The sequence below is a fragment of the Pseudophryne corroboree genome, unplaced genomic scaffold (genome assembly GCF_028390025.1).
Source record: "Pseudophryne corroboree isolate aPseCor3 unplaced genomic scaffold, aPseCor3.hap2 scaffold_227, whole genome shotgun sequence".
Taxonomy (NCBI): domain Eukaryota; kingdom Metazoa; phylum Chordata; class Amphibia; order Anura; family Myobatrachidae; genus Pseudophryne; species Pseudophryne corroboree.
The window spans coordinates 25,461-31,661 of record NW_026968921.1 but is presented as its reverse complement, the minus strand read 5'-3'; the positions used below and the strand labels follow the sequence as shown (position 1 = coordinate 31,661).

Sequence of the window (6,201 nt, the reverse complement as noted above, 5' to 3'; positions counted from 1 at the left end):
ATGGAGACACCACATTAATTTGCTCCTGCTCCTCTCTAGGAGAGCCTTCTACCTCAGACATGTCGACACACGTGTACCGACACACCATACACTCAGGGAATCCTCTTATCTGAGGACAGTTCCCCAACAAGGCCCTTTGGAGAGACAGAGAGAGAGAGTATGCCAGCACACACCCCAGCGCTATATGACCCAGGAAAAAAACACAATAATTTTATGTTTACCCAGTAGCGCTGTATTTCCATATATATATGCGCCTAATTATGTGCCCCCCTCTTCTTTAAGACCCTCTTTCTACCGTGGTATAAGCAGGGGAGAGTCCGTGGAGCTTCCCCTCAGCGGTGCTGTGGAGAAAATGGTGCTGGTGAGTGCTGAGGGAGAAGCCCCACCCCCTCAGCGACGGGCTTCTGTCCCGCTCAAATATAGTAAAAAAATGGCGGGGGCTCTTATATATATATATACAGTGCCTAGCTGCATATATATTTATTTTGCCAAAGAGAGGTCTATATTGCTGCCCAGGGCGTCCCCCCTGAGCCCTTCACCCTTACACTGACTGCCGTGTGTGAGGTGTATGGGAGCAATGGAGCACAGCTTTACTGCTGTGCGTTACCTCAGTGAAGATCATGAAGTCTTCCGCCGCCTCTGAAGTCTTCTTTTCTTCTCATACTCACCCGGCTTCTATCTTCCGGCTCTGCGAGGGGGACGGCGGCGCGGCTCTGGGACGGACGGCGAGGGTGAGACCTGCGTACCGATCCCTCTGGAGCTAATGCTGTACAGTAGCCTAAGAAGCAGAGCCTATCAACTCACAGAAGTAGGTGTGCATCTCTCCCCTCCGCCCCTCGATGCAGGGAGTCTGTTGCCAGCAGGCTCCCTGAAAATAAAAAAATCTAACAAATATACTTTCTGTCAGGAAACTCAGGAGAGCTCCCTGAAAAGCACCCAGTCTCCTCTGGGCACAGTAGTAAACTGAGGTCTGGAGGAGGGGCATAGAGGGAGGAGCCAGTGCACACCCAGATCTAAAGTCTTTCTTTAAGTGCCCATGTCTCCTGCGGAGCCCGTCTATCCCCCATGGTCCTTACGGAGTCCCCAGCATCCTCTAGGACGTAAGAGAAAAATTATGCTGGCAGAAAAATCCAATTGAGTGATTAAACAGCTCCAGAGCTGCTCTGTAAGGCAAGTAAAAGGGTGTGGGCCCTGCAGCACTACCTGTAGTTTGCATTGTGCATTGGAAGCCTAGTTTGCTGTCTGTTTCCACTTCTTTTTTCTTGAGCCCCTCCCGTCTATACCCTTGTGCACTATCCTGACTTCTCCTCCCGTCTGCTTACTTTGTGCCTTCCAATGCACAATGCAAACTACAGGTAGTGCTGCAGGGCCCACACCCTTTTACTTGCCTTACAGAGCAGCTCTTGAGCTGTTACAGTGCCCAGCTGCTGCAAGAAATCAGCGTGAATGCTTCAGGGGCTGGGGCATGGCCAACATGAGCCCCACACCGAAGGAGGGTGGGGGTGTTTAATGCGAACTAGGGGTCTCGCACAATGCGAACTACAGGTAGTGCTGCAGGGCCCACACCCTTTTACTTGCCTTACAGAGCAGCTCTGGAGCTGTTACAGTGCCCAGCTGCTGCAAGAAATCAGCTTGAATGCTTCAGGGGCTGGGGCATAGCCAACATGAGCCCCACACCGACGGAGGGTGGAGGTGTTTAATGCAAACTAGGGGTCATCCAAGTGCCGCAAAAGGCCGCCATGCCCTGCACGCCCCTTTTCTCTTTTCATATGCAGACGAGGGTTGAAGCCAACTTTGACCCACTGCTTGGATGACATCGCCATATGCAAATCCATCTGCTGCAGGCCTTCCCCCAGGAATGCTTGCACTAGTTGTTGCATTTGGTTTGTTGTTTGGGGGTGCTTCAGTATTAGGCAGCCTTCTGCCCTCCCATGTTCATCTGAAAATATGTGTTCTCCCTGCAGTTGTTGTCCCCAGATGAGAGTTCCCTTGTGCTGCCTCAGTTGAATCTCCTTTACTTGACAGAGATGTGCCTGAGCAGCGGCCCTCCCCAGCCCTATCCCAAATCATACTTATTTTGCATAGGAGATACCATGGTCATGAAGACTGTTCTCCCAGGGTGCGGTTCATTCATTGCATTCTGGGTATGCTGACCCCTGTGATTTCCCCAAATGTGGGAAACTCGACTGCATTATTTAATGCGAACTAGGGGTCATCCAAGCACCGCAAAAGGCCGCCATGCCCTGCATACCCCTTTTCTCTTTTCATAAGCAGACGAGGTTTGAAGCCAACTTTGACCCACTGCTTGGATGACATCACTTGCTGCCTTTCCAATGAAGCAAGTTTAATTTAATAATAGGTGAAAAACCATCCCTACAAAGGTGTTAATCAGATACTTGGCTTTGTGGACACTTTTCAGAGCACAAATTTGTTAGCATAAAAATAAAGCCAGAAAATGAAGAGCTGTTTAATCACTCAATTGGATTTTTCTGCCAGCATATTTCTTTTTCTCTGCAACCCACTGCTAAATTGTGCTTCGTGGCTGTTTTTTTTTATAAAATCACTTAATCAAATCTAACTCTGATTACATCAGAGAAGGCCAGGTACCCTACACCATAAGAGGTGGTTTGAAATTTTTACTTGTCTACTTAAAGATCACCAAAATCTGATAACGAGGTCAATTACGTCCCTAGGTGGGATTGAACCACCAACCTTTTGGTTAACAACTGAACACGCTAACTGTTTGCGCCTCAGAGACACTTTGCAAAAGTACATACTGACAAAGGTTAATAAGCATTCATCTAGAACGTTTCCTAGAAAAACTTTAAAAAGTCAATAATCTGGAGAGTTTTTGTAAGATGTTCCTTCCATCAACCAATGAAGAAACACATTGGTACTTTCCCATGATGAGTGAGTGCTTCAGGATCTCTTGCACTTACATGTGCAGCAAAGGACTACAATGGAAGCATGCTGGGCCTATAACCCAGAGGTAGGCAGATTGCAACTGTCCTCTGCTATATGCATTTTTTTTGTTAATTAAAGTAATCCAAAACTGGGATTGATATTTTGGCTCTTTTATTTTTACTTAAAGTACAATAACTTTTACTGTTTTAATTTGTTTTAATAGTATATTGACAGTATTGTTTTCTTTCAAAAATCCACTTAATTTTCTTTACCCTATTATTAAAATGGTAATTGACAAAAACAAACTACATTGTCACCAGAAGAGCAATACAAAATGTACAAGTGATATATTAAAATCATCTTTTCAGCTTGAATTTCAATGATGCATTGAGGTAACGATTTTGTGAGAAACATCTTCACCCTTAAATAAAGATTTTCTTAATTCCCTACCTGTGTGCTAATTAGATATCACCTTGTTTTCACATTAAACAGACTTTCACATGAGAAAGCAGCAAGGATGCAGTGGCGTTAATGTTTCCTGGTGTCAACCTGTATTATTTCAGTAGACATTGAAATGAGGATGCATCTTGCTGCCATTCCAATGAAGCAAGTTTAATTTAGTAATAGGTTAAAAACCATCCCTACAAAGGTGTTAATCAGAGACTTGGCTTTGTGGACACTTTTCAGAGAACAAATTTGTTAGCATAAAAATAAAGCCAGAAAATGAAGAGCTGTTTAATCACTCAATTGGATTTTTCTGCCAGCATTTTTCTTTTTCTCTGCAACCCACTGCTAAATTGTGCTTCCTAGCTGTTTTTTTTATAAAATCACTTAATCAAATCTAACTCTGATTACATCAGAGAAGGCCAGGTACCCTACACCATAAGAGGGGGTTTGAAATTTTGACTTGTCTACTTAAAGATCACCGAAATCTGATAACAAGGTCAATTACGTCCCTGGGTGGGATTGAACCACCAACCTTTTGGTAAATAGCCTTATACACTAACTGATTGCGCCACAGCGACACTTTTCAAAAGTACATACTGACAAAGGCTAATAAGCATTCATCTAGAACGTTTCCTAGAAACATTTTAAAAAGTCAATAATGTGGAGAGTTTTTGTAAGATGTTTCTTCCATCAACCAATGAAGAAACACATTGGTACTTTCCTATGATGAGTGAGTGCTTCAGGATCTCTTGCACTTACATGTGCAGCAGAGTACTGTAATGGAAGCATGCTGGGTCCATAACCCAGAGGTAGGCAGATTGAAACTATCCTCTGCTATATGCATTGTTTTTATTAATTAAAGTAATCCAAAACTGGGATTGATATTTTTGCTCTTTTATTTTTACTTAAAGTACAATAACTTTTACCATTTTAATTTGTTTTAATAGTATATTGACAGTATTGTTTTCTTTCAAAAATCCAATTAATTTTCTTTACCCGATTATTAAAATGGTAATTGACAAAAACAATCTACATTGTCACCAGAAGAGCAGTACAAAATGTACAAGTGATATATTAAAATCATCTTTCCAGCTTGAATTTCAATGATGCCTTGGTGCAACAATTTTGTGAGAAACATCTTCACCCATAAAGAAAGATTTTCTTAATTCCTTACCTGTGTGCTGATTAGATATCACCTTGTTTTCACATTAAACAGACTTCCCCATGAGGAAGCAGCAAGGATGCAGTGACGTTTATGTTTCCTGGTGTCAACCTGTATTATTTCAGTAGACATTGAAATGAGGATGCATCTTGCTGCCTTTCCAATGAAGCAAGTTTAATTCAGTAATAGGTGAAAAACCATTCCTACAAAGGTGTTAATCAGAGACTTGGCTTTGTGGACACTTTTCAGAGAGCAAATTTGTTAGCATAAACATAAAATCAGAAAATGAAGAGCTGTTTAATCACTCAATTGGACTTTTCTGCCAGCATAATTTTTTTTCTCTGCAACCCACTGCTAAATTGTGCTTCCTAGCTGTTTTTTATAAAATCACTGAATCAAATCTAATTCTGATTACATCAGAGAAGGCCGGGTACCCTACACCATAAGAGGGGGTTTGAAATTTTGACTTGTCTACTTAAAGATCACCAAAATCTGATAACAAGGTCTATTACGTCCCTGGGTGGGATTGAATCACCAACCTTTAGGTTAATAGCCATACACACTAACTGATTGCGCCACAGCGACACTTTGCAAAAGTACATACTGACAAAGGCTAATAAGCATTCATCTAGAACGTTTCCTAGAAAAACTTTAAAAAGTCAATAATCTGGAGAATTTTTGTAAGAAACACATTGGTACATTCCCATGATGAGTGAGTGCTTCAGGATCTCTTGCACTTACATGGGCTATTAACCAAAAGGTTCCCACCCAGTGATGTAATTGACCTTGTGATCAGATTTTGGTGATCTTTAAGTAGACAAGTCAAAATTTCAAACCCCCTCTTATGGTGTAGGGTACCTGGCCTTCTCTGACGTAATCAGAGTTAGATTTAATTAAGGTGCACAAGGGCATAGAAGGGAGCGGTTTAAGAAAAGAGAAGTGGAAACAGACAGCAAACTAGGCTGGAGAGAGACCTGAGACAAAGAGATCTGAATTATACGAGAGCCGACCAGGGGAAACACAAATTATGCAGTCAAGTTTCCCACATTTGGGGAAATCGCAGGAGCAGCACACCCAGAGTGCAATGGGTGAGCCTTTCCCTGGGAGAAGCACCTTCCTGATCATAGTATCTCACCTGGCAGGTAAGTAGGAGTTGGGCTAGTGCTGGGGAGGGTCGCTGCTCGGGTACCCCCCTGTCAAGTGAAGGAGATCCAACTGAGGCAGCACAAGGGAACTCTCGAAAGAAGAACAAGGCTAGAGGAAGATCTGAGACAAAGAAATCTGACTTTTACCAGAGCTGACCAGAGGAAAGCACAAACACAGTACCCCACTACCACCAGGAAACATTAACGCCACTGCATCCTTGCTGCTTTCTCATGTGGAAGTCTATTTAATGTGAAAACAAGGTGATATCTAATTAGCACACAGAAAAGAAAATTAAGTGAATTTTTGAAAGAAAACAATACTGTCAATATACTATTAAAACAAATTAAAATGGTAAAAGTTATTGTACTTTAAGTAAAAATAAAAGAGCAAAAATATCAATCCCAGTTTTGGATTACTTTAATTAACAAAAAAAATGCATATAGCAGAGGATAGTTTCAATCTTTCTACCTCTGGGTTATGGGCCCAGCATGCTTCCATTGCAGTACTCTGCTGCACATGTAAGTGCAAGAGATCCTGAAGCA

The 6,201-nt window shown here is 42.3% G+C and overlaps 1 non-coding gene and 1 pseudogene across 1 annotated transcript; one reads left to right on the top strand and one right to left on the bottom strand.

Annotated features, from left to right (window-relative positions):
• The first annotated feature begins 2,068 nt into the window (after nt 1-2,068).
• Nucleotides 2,069-2,247, top strand: LOC135009702 (U1 spliceosomal RNA; annotated as a pseudogene).
• Nucleotides 2,248-5,500: 3,253 nt separating this feature from the next.
• Nucleotides 5,501-5,663, bottom strand: LOC135009588 (U1 spliceosomal RNA). Its single transcript, XR_010209127.1, has one exon. It is a non-coding gene; the product is annotated as a U1 spliceosomal RNA (small nuclear RNA).
• Nucleotides 5,664-6,201: the final 538 nt, after the last annotated feature.